Below are 18,944 nucleotides of genomic sequence, written 5' to 3' on the forward strand. Positions count from 1 at the left end.
CATTATATTATTATTATTATTATTATTATTATTATTATTATTATTATTATTATTGTTGTTGTTATTATTATTATTATTATTATTATTATTATTATTCTTTATTATACTTTATTATACTTTATTATACTTTATTCATTAAACATGAAACTCATCCAACTGAACATTCAAAAATGCATTACAAATACCAGTGACTGGTGCTAATGGTTGATACGGTTTGCTGCCAGCGTCCTAGGTATCAACCAAGTACCTTCTTAAAATATAAGATGTTCCTCCGCTCGTTTTATTGCAGGAAGCTGCAATTTGTGTTGTTGTTGTTAATTGTCAGTGTACAACATATGTACAATGAGATTGAGTGCATTAATCTAGGTTTTAGAAGTGTTGAAAAAAATTGTCTGGGTGCTCAATTTTATTCTGACTAGGTTCATAAAACACACTAGCTATGGCATGGTTTCCTTGTTTGTGGACTCAGTGAATATCTGTGAATCTAGAAATTATGCTACTCTTTAGCCATGTCTATGAAACAAACAAAATATTAAAAAGTTATGATATTTATGTAGTTACCTACCTAGCACATCTAAATTATATTAAAGCAACCAAGATATATTTACAATCCCCAAGGCATGTCACAACGTTTGAGCACCCTTAATGTTTAGAAATTGAAAGTTGAAAAATTTGACACGCCCTAAAATTATTTATAAACTCTGGTATGCGTGTGAACCCGGCTAATTATGGTTCATTTTTAAAAGTAAGCCATGTGCAGGATCACAAATACTTGGCCATACAATTATGACTAACAGTAGCAACTCAGAACCAGCCACTAAGTTAGCATAGTTATAATTCACTGGGTTCATATATCATGGTAATGCATTTCATGTTAAGATTTTCCCGATGGAGAATTCTGGAAACCATCAGGCCTGCACACCCATTTGTGTTATTTTGTTTGCTCCCTATGAAGACATTTAACAGTAACAGAGTTGGAAGGGACCTTGGAGGTCATCTAGTCCACCCCCCTGCTCACACAGGAGACCAGTACTAGGGATTTGAACCGCCGAACTGCCATCATCCAACTTAGAGCTATGGATGTTTGTTTGTTTGTTTTCTGTCTCAAAATATTGGTTTTCAGAGTGGCTTTGAAGACAATTTCAAAAAAGGGTAATTGGTTGACATGTAGTCTTGAGGGAAAGGGTTTCAACCACTCCTGGTTGAAATATCTACATTTCATTTTCCTAAGTTCTTAAGTGGACTTGAAGCATAATCAATTAAAAAGTGATTTGGAAAATATCTCAATGCTCAAATATTACAGGTAGTCAACTTACAATAATTTGTTTAGGGACCATTTGAACTTACAATGGCACTGAATAAAATGACTTATGACCATTTTTTCACACTTACGACCATTGTAGCATTCCCATGATCAAATGATAAAAATTTGCGACCTTCTGACAAGCAACAGGGATGCCAGATTCACTTAGCAACCATGTTGCTAACTTTAACAACTGCAGTGATTCACTTAGCAGTGGTAAGAAAGGACATAAAAATGGGGCAAAACTCACTTGACAGCTGCCTTGCATAGCAATAGAAATTTTGGCCTCATTGTGGTCATAGGTTGAGGTCTACCTGTACTCAGTGCTATTTAGCACAAAGACATTTTAGCACCTTTGTGTATGTAACTGCTCAATAGATCAATGGCTCATTGCAATGAGCAATTTTATTGTTATAGAAAAAACAACAACAAACACATTTATTATTTGAATCACTAATTATGAGGACTTGCACAAAGTACATGTCCTTCTTAGTGTGAATTCTGAACTTAGAGACTTATAAAATCAATACGTTTTCTGTGCTGAATAGCATATAGGGTCAGCTGGCTTATATACTTTCCGATCGGTGTTTTAACTTTTCTAAGTGGTCTTCCTAGGAAGATTAGCACAGTTACATCCACACTCTGCTACTAAAATTTTGAACTGTGAATGAAAGTTCCTTGTTTTCCTGCTTTAAAAGTGAAAAAGAATGCCAACAATAAATGTAGGATAAATCAATATTGCTCCAATTTGGCCGGCTGCCTATTTGACCACTAATCTCATCTAATTTAGTGGGTCTAAATAAGAGGTGGCATCTTTGAAATATTCTCCCTTACTAAGTTAGACCCCATGTGACACTTACTGGAGGAAAATTTATTTGCATAAATCTGTCCTAAAAGGTTCACTTAATCATACTGCTTCACTAGCAGCTGTAGCTTTTGAAGGCCAGAGACCTGACATGTTGAAGAATGGAGAGAGTCCATAAATATGATGTTTCTTATTAACTATTGCAGCACAAAATACAATTTACAATCAGAATTGAGACGTTGTATAAGTCTAGGAGCTTTGAAAAGTATTTCCATACTGTGAATGTGTATGTGCCAAGCTGGCTCTGATCTATGCCAATCCTATCAAAATGTTTTCAGACAATTGCTTATATTATTGTTTTATATTTACTTTGCGGAACACAGTCACATAATAGGCAGTGGCAAGTTTGCCATATATCTCTTGAAATCTTTTTTTCTTTTTTCAGGTTAAACATTAACTTTGTTTTTCTCCTTGAAAGGTTCCTCCAGTTCAGTTGTGATCTATCACAGATCAGCCTGGCTACCAAAGCATTACCACATAAGTCATCAATTACTTGTGAACTCCTGCTACAAAACAATTTATCTTAGTTGCTGTGGCATTTTTGTGAACATTTTTTTTTCATTAAAGTTCTTCGCTATATCCCTTCTTTGTCTTCCGCATAGACATCATCTCCTCAAGGAACAATAAAAATTGGATTTGTTTGACCTGTAGTAAAGGGCTCATACAGGGAAGAAGATTTAATTGCTCTGCTTGGTCGGTCTTCCAGACAGCTTTTATGCAATAATTCAGGCATCCACATCGTTGTGTTTGTCTAAGGAGGGATGCCTGCATAGTAGGAGTTACCATTCACTACACACCGCCTCAACTCCTCTGGGAAATCACTTGCTGTGAGATAGCATTAATTAAAAGGTTGCATCATTGCCATGTCTTGATTTCTAATGACCTGTTCTCTTCTTTTTCGTGTCAACGTTTATAGTACAATTAATCCTACAAGAACATCAATAGCGATCCAAATCTTCATGGCTTAATTCACAGACAAAACTTTGTACACAAGAGCTAAGCTTTAAATAGTATGACATTTGAATGTTGCCCTGGATCTGAGCAGACATAATCCTTTGGCTTCCCTTCCTTCTCTTTGCTTCCCATTTCTCCTGTCCTAGATTTCTTCGGTTTACCTCTAATAATAATAATAATAATAATAATAATAAATATTTATTTCTTAGCCGCACCCTCTCCCGAAGGACTCGGGGCGGCGTACAATGAAACATATGAAATAAATATGGACAAAACAAACATATAACAGAGACATATACCGAGACACACACAAGGAGGAGGTCGGCTGATAAATAAAACAATTAAAATACAGTCTTTAAAAACCCCTAGATAATTAAATTAAATATAATTAAAATACCCAGTAAAAGCCCGTCAGGCTTTTACTCTAAAGTATTCCCAGTTCACCTTCTTGCTTCTAAAATCCACCACCTCTGCCTATAGTTGCCCTGGCAGTTCAAGCCATATTTTCTTGTAACACACTTGCATGTTTCAAACTTGCCCCACATATTTTTATATTGTCAAAAAAGAGAGAAAAGATGGAACAATGAGTATAAACCAATAATAAATCTTAATGTTTGCTCTTTCAGCCAACTGGAACTTCTATCAACTTCTCTCCAAACAGACTGTTTTCAAAACATTGTCATCTTTGTGCTTGTGAACGTCTGCTTCATAGGATGTCTCCTTCATTTGAAATCAAATATGCATTGGGGGTATGCACATCTGTATTTTATTTCCCCCCTCCCCCATGTGTCATACACATTTTATTTTACAATGGTAAGAGATTTACATTAACTGGGATGCCATTCACTATAATCAACAGTGTCACAGCACACCTAATTTCATATCTCTGCTTCTGTCACTTGCAATACTGCATGCTAAAAGGGGGCAGAGAATTATATATTGGATACTAGACTAGGAATAGAAGCTAGAGGTCATTATCATGCAGAAGAGACTTTATAACTTTTTTTGACTGCAGAACTATGTAAGCATAATTAGAAGCAGGTAATATTGAGATGGGCTGATGGGGTTTTTCACAGCATGTTACAGAAACTCGCACAAGATGGCTGTACCAGAAAACTTCCCTGTACACAGAATAACTGCCATCCAGAAAACAACTATTTTACCTGGCTTGCTCAGATTTCTCTTTTCCTCCAGAATGCTGTCAACATTTCTAGGGAATGCTAAAAACATCCTTGTCATTAAGGATACAGCTAGAGAAAAAATGGGAAATCTCCAGCCTCTCGTTCTAATGCAGCCCACAGACTTCAAGCAAGGCATTGAATTAAGTGGAAGTAGAGAAGGTTTCAGTAATGAAGATTATCAAAAGGGCTGGAGCACCTTCCCTATGAGGAAATATTGCAACATTTCCAGCTTTTTAGTCTAGAACAGAAGCAAATGAGAAGAAGAGTTACTGAGATGTGCAAAAATATGCACTGACTGGATGAAGTGGACAAGGAGAAATTGTTTCCCCTTCCAAAAAAAACCTACAACCAGAAATCAATGAAATTGAACCCTGGAAGAATCAGGATGGGCAAAAAGATGATGATGATGATGATGATGATGATGATGATGATGATGATGATGATGATGATGATATACTTCATTCATTAAACATGAAACTCAGTCAACTGAACATTCAAAAATGCATCACAAATACCATTGACTGGTGCTAATGGTTAATAGAGATGTGGTGCTGGTTATCAGCTTGGCTGCTCACTGGATGGGTTTCCTCGTGCAGGGCTATAATAGCTAGACCAGGGTCCAATCCAACAGAACTACTTACATTTTTTGTTCCTCCCCCAAATTCCCTCCTTTCAGATGCAACCAAAGTCACATTAACCAGTAACTAGGAGAATGACTAAGGGAAATTTCCTCTAAATTTTCATTGTTAAGTTATCCCACTGATTAATTGTTGTGTTAGGAAATTTCTCCTTAGTTCTAGGTTGGATCTCTCCTTGATTAGTTTCCATCCATTGCTTCTTATCATGCCTTCAGGTGCTCTTCTTTGTGGCAGCCCCTTAGATATTGGAACACTGCTATCATGTCAACCCCTAATTCTTTTTTTCATTAAATTAGACATACCCAATCCCTGCAATGGTTCTTCTTATGTTTTAGCCTCCAGTCCCCTAATCATCTTTGTTGCTCTTCTCTGTACTCTTTCTAGAGTCACCACATCTTTTTTTATATTGTGGTGACCAAAACTGAATTCAGTACTCCAAGTGTGGTCCTACCAAGACATTATAAAATGGTATTAACACTTCACATGATCTTGATTTTGTTCCTCTGTTAATGCAACCTAGAACAGCAGCACACTGTTGGCTGATGTTTAAGTGATTGTCTACTAGGACTCCAAAATCCCTCTTGAGGTTACTACTATTGAGCCACGTATCACCTATTCTGTACCTGTGCATTTGGTTTTTCTTGCTTAAATATAGAACCTTACTTTTCTCTCCACTGAATTTTATTTTGTTAGATAGGGCCCAGTGTTCAAATCTGTCAAGATCCTTTTGTATCATGAGCTTATCTTCTGAAGTTTTGGCTATTCCTGCCAGTTTGATTTTGTCTGCAAATTTGATGAGTTCCCCTTGTATCTCCTCCTCTAAATCACTGATGAAGATATTGAAAAGTACTTATCTAAGATAGAGCCTTGGAATATCCCACTGTATACTTCCCTCCTTTGTAGATGCAGTTCCATTAAGGACTACACTTTGAGTGTGCTTGGCCAGCCAGTTATGAATCCATTTGGTGAGTGATGTATCTTACCAAGTAGTAGATTGTACTTTACTTTATCAAACACCTTACTGAAGTCCAAGTAAATTATATTCACAGAATTTCGCTGATCCACTAATTTTGTCATTTTGTCAAAGAATGCAAGGTTTGTCTGGCATGATCGTTTTTTGATAAATCCATGTTGGCTTTTAGTTATGACTTTGTTTGCCTCTAGGTGTTTGCAGATTCATTGCTTGATTATCTTTTCCAGAATCTTTCCAGGTATCAATAATAGGCTGATAGGTCTGTAGTTTCCTGGATCCATTGTTCCTTTTTTTAAAAAAAAGATAACTGTATGGACTTTATCATAAGGAAAGGAAAGGAAAAGAAAGGAAAGGAAAGGGCTTACAATGCATAATCTTCATTATGACATTTTAAAATGTTTTCTTCAAAATCTATCATTTTACACCTTAGCCTCCTTGATACACAAACCGGTGGATAATTTTATGTAGACTCAAGACTGGTCGTTTACAAAGAGATCAGTAGATGATGGAAAGCAAGATGAAACAAAGAGAAAATTTTAGAAATTGCAGCTGTATCACAATTCCCCAGCTGCCATTACAATCAAAGTGAGTTCTATGGTTCAGAGAGCAGAAAAACTAAATCCAGAATACTGGCTCTTTCATCTGAATATCTCCCTATAAACATACCCACCCACCACTTAAAACTGAAGTAATTCAAGAGATTTATCTTGAAGTAATGCAGTATCTGTGCATTATCTTTGAGTCTTGACTGGTTCTCAAGTTTGCTTTCAAAGCCAAGAATTTGAAAGGGGGCGGGGATGAAAGGGATATACAGTATAAATACATTCCTTTGATAACATATTTGTCAGTAGTCATCAGTACATCTTTGTTTTTATTGTTTTTAAACCATGGCCAGTTCTATAAGCAAGGCCTAGGGCGAAGGGATAATGGTAGAGACTTTCTTCATTTGAACTCAACTCCCAGTGACTATATAGATGTACCAATAGAAGATAATGTATATAGGATTGAACTGTGGAGTATATAGACATATCCATCTAGTTTTCTTGCCAATAGTATGGAAGTAAGTTGCTTTATACTATATCAACTGTCCAGTTTAGCCTACAATCCTAGATTTCTTGTTTTGTTTTGAAATATATTTTTATTATTTTTACATTTAAAACAATACAGTACTGCGGAGTCGAAGTGAACCATACATTCACATTATACACAATTAGTCTCAACCATTAACTATTAGCCTACTTAGTGCATTATCTATCCTTCTGTCCAATCACAATATATACAGTTTCCTAGATTTCTTGATGGCATCTTACTCAAGTGGTAACTTGACTTGACCTGACTAGGTCCTCTAAGGTTTTTTTTTCTCAGCTGAGGTTGGCTAGCTGTTGCTACCCACCCTTCATAATAATTTCTATAAAAATTTTACTATTTGATGCAGTCGAGACTTTTGTTGTCCATAAAATCATTATCTATCCATCCATCCATCCATCCAGCTACAGTAGGTACCTTATTCATTATCTGAATTATAAAAAGCAACATATTTTTAGAAAACTTTATTCTGATCATTAGCTAGCTTAGAAGTGCCAGAAAGTAGCATCAAGATCCCGATTTAATATTTAAATTTTGAACTATCTGTAATGGGCTTTCAAAATATACCAATCCAATATTGCATATACTGCAGGGCTATGCTATATTTTGAGGCTAAATAAAAGCATTCCAAAAGACTTCTTTACTTGCTCCAAGAAATTTCTGTACTTGTTAAGTATTCTAGAAACCAGCCTAAACTTTTTGAAAAAACCAACCAACCATCCATCCAGGTTTGGAAAGGATGGGAAAGTTGAAGCCATCATTCAAATGAAAACTTTGTAAAATTCCTATCAAAAATTGAATGTGCAATGTGTTCAAAAGCTAGAAGTTTCTGTTGCTAACAATATTCAAGAAATAACCCAAAAACCTCTCTGAGTGCAAACCTTTCACACCCGTTAAAAGTGTCCAAAGATCAGCTAGCTCCTCTAGGAGACATACAAATCCATTCAAGACATTATTAAGAGTAGTTGTAAGTGGTAGGTACTTAGAAAAAGAGCACAAAAGAATGAATGAATCCAGCCATGAGAGAAAAGAAAGAGAAACAGCTGTGTTAAATATTCAACACTGGCTTTAAAAAGAAAGAAATCTGTTTTGCTGCCAAGTTGTCCTTCCCACCTCAGAAAGCATTTGGGGTTGAAGGAAGTATAAACACATCTTACCATTATATATAATTAACATCTGAGTCTAGTTGGTATCCAGATGCTAGAATTGGTTGAACTTGATATGCTACCAACGGGGGGGGGGGGTGTTGGTGGGGAGAGGGGTTTACAAGGGGTCTTTTCAAATGATTCCTTTTGTTATTCAGCATGCTCCTTAAAAAGTTCACGTGGGGAAAAGTGTATCTTTCCATATGGATCATGTCAACTCTATATTTTTTCAAAGGGCACTTCATTCATAGACTTTGTTAGGAACTGCAGGACTGTGAAAGGGAGAATAAGACAGAATGGATTTGCGCTATTCTCACACCAAATTTCTCATTTGCAGGATAAAATCTTTCCTACAGCAAGAAATTAAGGAGTAGGGCTGGATCAGGTCAGGATTCTGTTCCCACAATAAGCAACCCCCAATTTCTGGAAAACCTATCAGCAAGACATAGTGTGGTATTGTTTTTCTTTTCATTGATTCCACAGTAACAGTTGGTATTAAGAAGCCGATTGCTCCAATGCCAGAAGAAATATTGGACAATTATGAAAACCCACCATTGATAATCCCCACTTATGAATGGGACTCCTCTCCTTTTTTCCCAAAAGCATCCATACTGATAGTCGTCAATAAGGAGTAAATTCTATTTTAACTGTTTGGAGAAATGCTTCCTTTGATCAGTCTTGCTTGTCCCACCACTAAACTTCAAGAATGCAGGACTGCCGGATACTTCTGCTCATTGCCGGCTGCCAGCAGTTTGGCAGTTCGATCCTGCCCGGGCTGACTCAGCCTTCCATCCTTCCGAGATGGGTAAAATGAGGACCCAGATTGTTGGGGGCGATATGCTGACTCTGTAAACCACTTAGAGAGGGATTTAAAAGCACTGTGAAACAGCATATAAACACTATTGCTCTTATAATTTTTTTTCCTGCAAAAGGTTCTCAACTCTTGATCTTCTGATTATTTTTTCTGTTCTTTTCAGCTTAATATTGTGCTTTTTGAGCTAGGATTAGATTTTGCACATCATATTCCAAGCATGATTGCACCCCAGATTTATTATAAAGATACAGCGAGTTTGACGATGTAATTTTCTATTCATTGATTAGGGTTCAGTCTTTTGAGTATCCTGTGAAGCAGAACATGTGGTCACTCATTGTAGTGATGAGTAAGCATTCATGGGCACATTCAGCACTTTTGCATGGATGGCTTCTCATTTATCCCTTGCTTGCAGAGCATTTCTGGAGAAACGGGGAAAGGCTCCATAACAGAACATACATACTGAGCGACATCACAGAGGTGTGGGTGATAAGCAAATGTTAATTCTTATTTTTTCCATTAGGACAACAACATCCCTTCCCAAGGCCATAGCTGAGATGCAATAACCATTTTTTTAACCCTCCAAAATTAGGAGTCGGTCGGGGGGGATCAATATCTCCAATTGGGGAGTACAATGACTTCCTATTCTGATTCGTTTTTATGGAACTTCTTTGTGAAGATGTATCTTCTCAAACAAAATTCAGCATCTTAGCCATTGAGCCACCGCACCAGGGGTGGGTTCCTGCCAGATCTACAAATCCACAAATCTACAGTGCCGTTTTGAACTGATTCCAGCTCCCTCCCCCCGCCCGTCCGCACATCATCAAGATGAAGAGCGAGAGGAGGAATTCTGGGAGTTGACAGTAACTTGACAGCTTTAAGATTTGCACACTTCAATGCCAGAGTTCCTGAGCCAACATGACTGGAGGAGAAATTCTGGGAGTTGAAGTCCACAAGTCTTAAAGCTGTCAAGTTTGAACACCCCTGGGTTTTTTTTTAAAGGGTTAGAGGTGCAAGGGTCTTGTAACTTGACAGCTTTAAGACCTGCGTGATTCAAATGCCAGAGTTTCTGAGCCAACATTTTGGTTGCTAAGCAAGAGGGTTCTTAAGTGAGTTTCACCACATTTTGCAAATTGGCTACGCCCACCCAGTCACATGGCTGGCAAGCCACTCCCACCCGGTCACATGGCCAGCAAGCCACTCCCACAAAGCAGGCCACACCTACAGAAGAGGTTCTAAAAATTTTGAAACCCACCACTGTACCGCACCTTATAATCTGCTATTGTACATAATAGATCTTTTGACAGATTCTCCTGATGTGAGATTGTAACCATTTTCAATAACACATTTAATAGATGCACGATATGTACAGTAGACATCATCAAAGGAGTACCAGAGGAAAACATAGGAAAAGTGAGGTATATTTTCTTGAGGCTGTTTATTAGGCCCACATTAGTCACGGTGGAATTTGATTCCTTGCAGTTGAATTTTGATCAGATGGATGCGCTTTTCGTAGTGCACAGTCATAGTGACATTCTACAAAGTCCTGTCAAATACAAGGATGATATTTTGGCAAGCAGTTTTAAATGCTCTTTTATAACCTATCCTCTGAAATAACAGAGAAAATGACATATAAGGATCAGTGAACATTAGCTTTCCAACACCATATCCCTTATTTACTTTTTGTCATGCAACCTTAGAGACACAGTAGAAGAATTGAGGGAAAAATAAGTATATACTGCGTATCTATGTGCATACAGAGGAATTTTATTTTTTTTTCACCTGTAAAATAGAGATATTCACAGTTCCTACAATCAAACTCATGAAGGTTTGATCCAATGTATTGTATATTTCAGTTTTGTTCAGAAAACCATTAAAACAATATATAGAAAGTAATGTGAACAGTTAAAAAAAATCCTAGAAGTAGCAGTTCATAAATTGCTTGGAGAGAGAGATAAATCCAACTACACGCTAGTCAAACTAAATCCCACAACTAAGCAAGTTGCTCAAGCTTCACTGAAAGTGTTTTACAGCAGTCATAAATCTTTTAAAAAGAATTCTTATGATTCCCAAAGAACTCTACAATCTGTAGGGGACGCAGTTTTGAAATTTTTGTGCTGCTTGACTGCGATTTCAAGCCGTGCCTTTCCATCATGCCATGTCAAAAATGAACACTCATGCCGAACAGTTTATGTCAATTGAGACATCTGCTGCTTATTTGGGTGGCAGATTGGCAAGCCTTTAATATTGTCATATTGATCCAAGAAGACAATAAACAGCCAAGTGACCATGGAAACCACAGTTTATTCTGTTGCTTTATTCCTTAGTATGGGTGTAAATCTGGCAAACACAGACACGTTGGCAATACTAGAGGACAAAGTCTTCTGCTTCTCTAAAGATCAGAAGAAGGCCCGATGAATACAATACTGTTTTCTCCCAAAACATTATCCTTATATTGCCTTTCTTGGTCTCTTTACTCTTCCAGAAGTAAAAAAAAAAAAAAGAGTTCTAGTTTATTGGTTTTCCATCCTTCTGGAGGGTTTGCTGAAGGTGCAAAGAAGGGAAGAGTGAAATCAAGGAGATCCAAATGTGAAGATCTGCAAGAGTTACTCCCAAGGGAAGGGGAATGCTGCAACATGGAATATATTTGGACTTTGTGTGCATAGCACATGCTGTCAGTTCCCCCCCCCCCATTTTTTTCCTTGCATGCATTGGCAGCTTTGTCCCATATTCCTTGACAGAAGCTCAATGTAGTGATATTAAGAAAATCCTAGATATTTTGAGTAACTTCCTGGATTCATATTCCATACTCTAGAAAGGGAGGATGATCTTGCTCAGTATTGTGCATGAAGATTGGCAGGAACTCTGTTTCTGATTCAAGTCTTACTCATTCAAAGTAGAAGAACCAGGGATTCAACCTTGGACTTTCTGCATGGAAAGTAGGGGATCTACTACTTAGCTACACCCTTTTTCTCTGTCTTGCAAACACTGTTGAGTATTGTATAGTCTATAGCAGGGATGTCAAACTTGTGGCATCACGGTGGTGTCACATGACGTATCAGGACTTTTCCCCCCTTCGCTAAACCGGGCAGCGGCAGGGCCAGCATGTGACACTCGTGGGCCGCGAGTTTGAACCCTCTGGTCTATAAGGAATATCATTTTTAGTGGGGGGGGGGGGATAGAGGGACAAGTTGGTAGGTTAACGTGGAGCCCAGTATAATGGCTAGAAGCTTGAAGAGTGAAAATTCAAGGAAACGTAGATCTTAAATCAATGTTTGATATAACTCTTGAATTGATGACAAACAATAAATGAGGCTTAACTAAATGTCAATGTTCCGACTGTCAAACCCAACCAAAACAGGCACGGTTGAGACCATTCAATCTCTGAATGCAAAACTTTATTGAGTACATCATTTTGGCACTGACAAGGGCAAAACTTGATCTAGCTAATTCCCACGCAAATTCACATAATTAAAGTATAGGATTCTCACTCTCCCTATTGGTGCAGGTCACATTGTCCAATTGAATGTCTTTGTATTGTTATGAGAAAGCAATATGTCTTTGGTTTTGGCAAACACCTGCCGAAGCGTCCTTGGCTCTCATGCCTTGTCTGGAGCCTACATTCCACCTCACCCTTCCCTCCCCCCACCGCCCCGGTTTCATTGGCAAGCTAAGAAGTGATAATGGTTGCAACAGCAAAAGCACATGTTGAACTTGACACTAAGATTATATAGAGATGTTCCCTTTCAGTCAAAAGGCAGCTCAAGGAATTGCTAGCCATGATCGCCATTTTGGAGGGAAAATAAATGTAAAACATCAAGAAATACAATCCTTGATTCTCATTACCTAACTAATGCTAATCAGTGTGCCTTGCTGCTTATTCCTAGGCTCTGCCTTCTAGGTAATACATACGAATTTGGATACTTTTCAAAGCACTACACTAATTTCTGAGCAACACATGCCAAACTGCCTCAAGCAGTACCTATTAAATGAAGTTTGGCTTCTATTTGTTACTGCCCAATCAACTGCACCAAAACCTTTAATTACTGAGATGTTATGGTATTTTTAAACTCTGGAGTCGCTTCATATCAGAGAATATATTTTTAACCAAACCTTTCTTTTCCATATTGCAAATGTGCAACATGTCAGCAATTGCTGGGAGCATCCAGAAATGGTAAAAACACTTGAAAATCAGGCCCAGGCCTTTTGTCTTAAAGAGCCAAAATAGCAACTACACTACCTATTTTGCTTCTTATCTTTTAGAACAGGAATGGCAAACCTTTTTCGCCTCGGGTGCCAAAAGCACACACACGCTTGCGTGCCCATCCCCATAACTTAATACACCTCCCACACCGTGCCACCTATGCATGCACACGTGACCCGCCATGGTGCCCCGCGCATGCGTGCATTGTTTCTTGAAGCCTGGGGCGGGCGAAAACGGTCTCCCCCACCGCTCAGTGGTTCTCCGGAGGCTGGAAACGGCCCAGTTTCCGACTTCTGGTGGGCCCAATAGTTCTGGTTTTTGCCCTCCCCAGGCTCCAGAGGCTTTCTATGAGCCTGGGGAGGGTGAAAACGGCCTCCCCTGCCCCCCCAGACCCCTCTGGAGGCCGGAGATGGCTCATTTTTTGACTTCCGGTGGGCCGAATAGGTCCATTTTTTGCCCTCCCCAGGCTCTAGAGGCTTTCTAGAAACCTGAGGAGGGCAAAAAATGAACCAACACGCAAACTGGATGTTAGATTGGGTAATGGAAAGGCACACAAGGCTAAAGGCAACAACAGCTCTTTATTGTAACAGAACAAGTACGTACAATCCAGCGAAGGTTCAGTCTGACAGCAGCCCTTTTATAGGGAGCTGTCAGACCCTTCGATCAGTGAGATTAAACCTCTGTTCCCGCCGGAACAGAGGACCTTGGTGGAAACCATTATAACTGTATCTAGTATCTAACACCCCTCCCCTCTTAGATGGAATCATCCTACTGGTAGTCACGCAGGTAGACGGGCCTTTTGGTAGCTCTGCCAGGCCTGCGCAGTTCAGTCAGAGGGTGTTCTTCGTACAGGTCAGACGGACCTGTTTGCTCTGCAGCTCCACTTGGTGGAAGCTCCTGGAACCTTTCACAGGCCGCGGCTGAAGCTTCTAGAGCCGGTTCACTCAGGCTTGAGCTGCCTGTGGAAGGAGTGACTTCTTGCTCCCGTGCAGGAGTTACCTCTGGCTGCCTAAGAGTGGAGTTGGAGAGGCAGCCACAGAGTTGGTCAATGTGCCTTCTCCAATTCCGACCGTCCTTGAGCTCTACGAGATAAGAGCGAGGTCCGGTGATGCCTATCACTGTGGCTGGAATCCACAGAGTTCCCCCGGCGTAGTTGTGGCCGTATACTGAATCCCCTACGCTAAATTCTGAATTTTGCTTTTGGAGTCTGGAGGTGATGCGGCAGAATAGTTTGGATGTAGCCGGGACCTTAGCCGGCGACCCATGAGAAGCTCAGAGGGGCTTCTCCCTGTAGTGGCACTTGCCATTGTTAGGAATGTAAGCTAACAGTTGGGTCAGCAATATATAAACCATGATGGTAGTACAGTTTCTTTCAGTACTGCTGTAATGTGATTGGTTGCTGTTACCTCAAGCAGCCATAAGAGGAAGCCAGAATGACTGTTAGCTCTCTGTTTGTTAGATGCTGATCGGTGAATACTGCTTGTTAGACGTATCATGAGTTACAGTGAGTTTTGTTACTGTTAGCGACTTTGTGTGCTGAACTGATTATATGATACTGGACTGTGTTCGATGGATAACTGACTGACTGAACCGTGTGTAAATTGAACTCGGAATACCTCTATTTTCCACAAAAGTAAAACCCTATTTAAACTGCAGTGTCTCTGTATGCTGGTGTGTGTGTTCTCCAGCACCAGTCTCATTACGCTTCTCTGCGCACTCGCCCTAACGCAGAGCTTACCTAACACTGGTTATGGGCTCAGAGTGTACCAGATGTAGCTAAAAGAGAGTTGGTGTCGATACACAATACCGTTTGCAGGCAGCTGTTTAGTTTGTGATTGTACTATCACGGAGAAGATGGCACACGCCCCATCAGCAAGTCTATCACTAATAACCCGGTTGGATGGAACAAACTATGTTTCCTGGTCTATGAAATGCAGTCTATTCCTGCTTAGTGAGGAATTATGGGATGCTGTACAGAATCCACCGGATGTAACTTCTTGGGATCCAGGTAACGAGGATGATGCCAAGAAGATAGCAGAGTTTCAACGATGCAACGAACGAGCATTGGTGACTGACCAACAATTAGTTCCTATTTGTGGGGAAAATTCTGCAGCAAGATGTTGGGAGAATTTGAAGAAGATTTATGTACGTGACACTGTAGGTGCACATATACATCTTACCCGCAAACTGTGCCCTCTTCTGAAAGGTGGAGATATGTTAGCTCATTTAAACTTTATGAAAGGAGTCTTCCAGGAGCTACATTAAAAAGAACTTATTTTCTCAGAGTTACATCATGTCTACATCATTCTGTCATCACTGGATGAGAGTTATGATGATTTTGTATCTTACCTTGAGGTCCTAACCTGAAATGAACTAACATTGACATAACTGCACACGTGTTGGAAGTGTCAAGAAGGATGGAAAGAGAACAATTGAGAGAGAAACCACCACAACATGAGGAGTCACCTTCAACTGCCTGTACTGTTAGAAAATGTTTTTCTTGTGGGGCTAAGGGACATATAGCTAGATTCTGTAAAAATGCAAAGCAACAGAATACTAGAAAAGCTAAGAAAAATGCTAATGTCTACTTAGCTATGTCTACTTTGACTATCTCTAGCAATGCACAAATAAACCATCATTCATGGGTTGTTGATAGTGGAGCAACCCAGTGCATTACTAGAAATAGAAACTGTTTTGTAAAACTGTATGGCAGCTAGCAACATGTATCTTTGGCAAATGGATGGAAGGTGAAAGCATCTGGTGAAGATATGGCTTATTGTTCATTTGTAAATGAGCATTTATCCATGTTGTATGTACCTAAACTGAAATTTAATTTATTATCAGTAAGGGCTCTAGTTAATATTGGCTATGTAGTAACCTTTAGGGGAGATAACTGTATCATTGAAAAGGAAAGTAATAGGGTTACCGCCAAATTAACAAATGGTTTATATATTATATCTGATGCCCATACAGCTAACTCAGTGTATGATAATGTGAAACCACATGATGAATGCATACATTTACTACATAGGTGTATGGGGCACATTAATTTCAAGATGCTGCAACAAACTGTTAAATTGTCAGAAGGAGTAAAGTTAAAACCTTTCAATAAATACTTAAATTGTAATGTGTGTAGTCAGAAGAAAAGCAAGGTTACTCCAGCAAACAGACGGAATGATTTTAAAACAAAGGAACTTCTGGAAGTTGTTTTGGCTGATCTAATTGAACCTATGAAACCCAGTTTGGGAGGTGCCTGTTATGTTTTGAGTATCAAGATACGGTTTCTGTTATTTACTGAAAAACAAAACAGAAACGTTCCATCATTTCTTTAATTGGCTAAGATTTGCTGAAAGAAAAATGAAATCTAAGGTGATTACTGTTGTAACCGATAACGGAACTGAGTTTACTAACTGTAAATTTCAAACAATGTTGAGATCAGCTGGTATTGAGCATAAACGTTCTGCTCCATATAGGCCACAACATAACTCGTTTATAGAACGAAGGGGGCAAACATTACAAGCCATGACTCGAACCATGTTAGTTGATTCAGGATTGCCTGAAACACTGTGGGGTGAAGCTATGATGTGTAGTAACCATGTTTTGAATAATGTGGTGAATACAACAACTGGTGAATTGCCATTCACTTGTTGGCATGGCAGAAAACCTGATTTAAGCTATCTTCACACATTTGGATCTCCTGCATGGGTGCATATTCTCTCACAAGCAAAACTGAAGGGACAACATAGAGCTAGACAGTTATTTTCCGTAGGTTACGAGGCCAACCATAGATCATTTAGGTTTTAGGGAAAATGTAGCGATCACTGGCCTGGATTGAAGCTAGGCCCAAGTACAAGATAAGTTTCGTTCTTCTATAAGTTTCTATTCCTGAACATTTACAAGATTTCCTGTAAATCATATGACCATGAACAAGCTATGTGTAGTATCATGTTTCTGTATATGTGGCAGTAGTTATCTATGCTTATGCTTGACTCTCTGACCAATAGAATGTTACTTCTTTGTGTAAGCTTGCTAATAAAAGAGGTCGGACGGAGCAATCCATGCGCACCCACCTCGAGGACTTCATGGTGTCGAGTCGTTCTTGAGCCAGGTGCCCCCGTGCTGAGGCACGCACCCTCGCGAGGGTCCCCGGAGAAGCAAGCCTCCCCCCGGTCCTTGCAGGTGTCAAGGACCCCAACACCAGTGAAACCTCACAGGAAAAGGCACTACTAAAGTATATTGTAGCGCTAGTGCTCGATTTATTGAATCCGTTGGGTGGGATAAATTGGAATATAACAATGATGTAGTCATTGACACCCAGGTATTCCCTAGTGATGAAATAGAAAAACCAGCTATAGCAATTAAAGAGGAAGTCCAGAGTCAGGAGGAGTTAGAAGAACGGGAGCAGATGCAACAGGAGAGTCCACTAGTGAGCCCTGAATTGCCTAGACGTTCAACCCGTATAACACAACCACCTGACAGATATCAAGCTAGTATAGCGTGTCAAATAGATAAAGTTCCTGCTACGTATCATGAACTATCCACGTATCCGAAGGAGGAGCAGATAGTTTGGAAAACAGCAATGAACAGGGAACTGAAATCCTTACAAGAGTTGGAGGTATATGAAAATGTAAGATTACCCCCAGGTAAACATGCCATAGGATGTAAATGGATTTACAAGATTAAAACAAGTGTAGATGGACTGTTACCCATAAAGCCAGATTAGTAGCACAAGGTTTTGATCAGTCAGCCAATGACTATGATGAGGTGTTTGCACCTAGTTTAAGAGCTACAACATTACGTGCATCATTAGTTTGGGCAGCTAAGCATGGATATGTAGTGAATCATTTAAATGTCGAGACGGCATATCTCCATGCACCATTGCAACATGCTATATATTTAAAGAAATCTTCAGGGTTAAACACTGATAGCAACACTGATTGCTGGAAGTTAAAAAGAGTCTTTATGGTTTAAAGCAATCAGGCTATGAATGGAATCAATGCAGAGTGAAGGAATTAGCAAAGATAGGTTTTAAAGCTGGAATGGCTGATCCTTGTTTATTTAAGAAAGAAAGTGATGGTATGATTTCATTGTTGCTATTGTTCACTGATGACATAGCATTAATTACTAAAACTGAGCAAAAGGCTATTGAGATTATTACATTATTACATTACATTATTAAAAACACGGTTTAAAATAAAACACCTTGGTGAAATTAAGCAATATCTTGGTTTGAAGATAGATAAAACTAGGGGAGGATATAAAATATCACAGACTGAGAAGATCAACCAGCGACTCAGGACTTTTAAAATGGAACTGTGTAAACCGGCTAAAACTCCGATGGGTCAAGAATTTAGCCATGATGATATAAAAAGCCCTGTATTTGATAAAGGTATTTATCAATCCCTAATTAGTAGCTTATCTTATTTTAGCAATTGGTCAAGGCCAGATATAGCATATAGTGTTAATCAATTAGCCAGGTTTAATGCTGAACCTACTGAAAGGCACTGGCAAGCTGTTAAATGTGTATTGAGATATCTTAAACAGACAATACACTATGCCTTATATTTAGAGCCTAAGGATGAACTGAGATTAACTGCATACGCTGATGCACGTTTTGCTACAGACGTGTCTACACCTAAATCCACATCAGGTATCGCGATATTCTTAGGAAAAGTGTTAATTGGGTGGTGGTCTATTCGTCAGAAACATTTAAGTTTATCAACAATGGAGGGTGAATTTTCATGTTTGTCTTTGTTATGTACGGATTTGGTTTGTTACAAGCAA

General features: G+C 39.1%; 1 protein-coding gene and 1 long non-coding RNA gene across 3 annotated transcripts in view; one reads left to right on the forward strand and one right to left on the reverse strand.

The window, feature by feature from the left end:
- Nucleotides 1–18,944, reverse strand: part of FGGY (FGGY carbohydrate kinase domain containing) — a 228,847-nt gene that overhangs the window by 186,494 nt on the left and 23,409 nt on the right. The window lies entirely within an intron of this gene.
- On the forward strand, nucleotides 954–8,946 carry LOC309388561. Its single transcript, XR_014174807.1, has 4 exons — nucleotides 954–1,082; nucleotides 3,749–3,871; nucleotides 5,845–5,906; nucleotides 8,483–8,946. It is a non-coding gene; the product is annotated as an uncharacterized lncRNA (long non-coding RNA).

This window comes from Natrix helvetica (genome assembly GCF_964273705.1).
Source record: "Natrix helvetica genome assembly, chromosome: 3".
Lineage (NCBI taxonomy): Eukaryota > Metazoa > Chordata > Lepidosauria > Squamata > Natricidae > Natrix > Natrix helvetica.